This window comes from Babylonia areolata, chromosome 7, assembly GCF_041734735.1.
Source record: "Babylonia areolata isolate BAREFJ2019XMU chromosome 7, ASM4173473v1, whole genome shotgun sequence".
NCBI classification, from domain to species: domain Eukaryota; kingdom Metazoa; phylum Mollusca; class Gastropoda; order Neogastropoda; family Buccinidae; genus Babylonia; species Babylonia areolata.
The window spans coordinates 2,501-3,512 of NC_134882.1; positions in this window are offsets into that span (position 1 = coordinate 2,501).

The following is a 1,012-nucleotide window of genomic DNA, read 5'->3' on the forward strand; positions in this document are numbered from 1 at the left end:
CAATCAGCAATAGCTATACCACGCATGCTTGAAACTATCTTTAGAAATATGAAAAATGCGTGAATTTCACAATTAGGTGTTGTTGTTTTTTAAACCCACGTAAAGTGAAAAATGAGACCTCTCATGTTTGAATGGAAAAACAATGGGTTTTTTTTTTAAACCAAATGATTATGCTGTCAATATTTCATGCAGTCATGGACCAAATATCAGGCATGAACGTACTCGATCATCCCAGCACTTTCAAAACACACTATTCAGAGTATTTTTGACTCACCAAACTTAAGTAAGTAGGCTGCTAAAGAAAGGGTTTTATCTTCTTTTCATCCAAATCTAAAGATGCATGATGATTGTTTTAAGTCAAAATATAAACAAATCCTCACCACCAACAACCGCTTCCCTACACCAGCAACAACCCCCCCCCCCCCCACACACACACACACTAACGCACGCAAACACTAACACGCGCACGTATGCACGCACGCACGTATGCACGCACACACACATACACGCGCGCGCACAAACGCGTGCACACACACACACACACACACACACACACACACAAACACGCACGCACGCACGCACACACACACACGCACACAGAGGCAGAGAGAGGGACCTTGTCAGAGACAGTGAGATACGTAACGCATCTGCATGGATCTGTATTTTGTCCTTGGCACTGAAGGTCACTCCATTCTACGAGTATTTTCGTGTGCACGACCATTAGCCCAGCCATTTCAGACAGCCATACTGATTCGCCTTCACCCTCCTTGCCTTCCCAAAGGCTATCTCCCCCCCCCCCGCTCCCCTCCTCCCCCGCCCCCCTGCCCCCCACCCCCACCCCCCCCCCCCCCCAAAGCCGTAAAATAATTCCTTTACTTTGGGCCATTTCAGGTCTCCGAGCATCTCTATCAACATCTTTCCTGCCTTGAACCTTGAGACGAGTGTTTACCCAGAGGCTTGGGTGCAGTCCTTGCAGGAATCAATAAGCCAGCAAGCTGCCAGACATTTCACA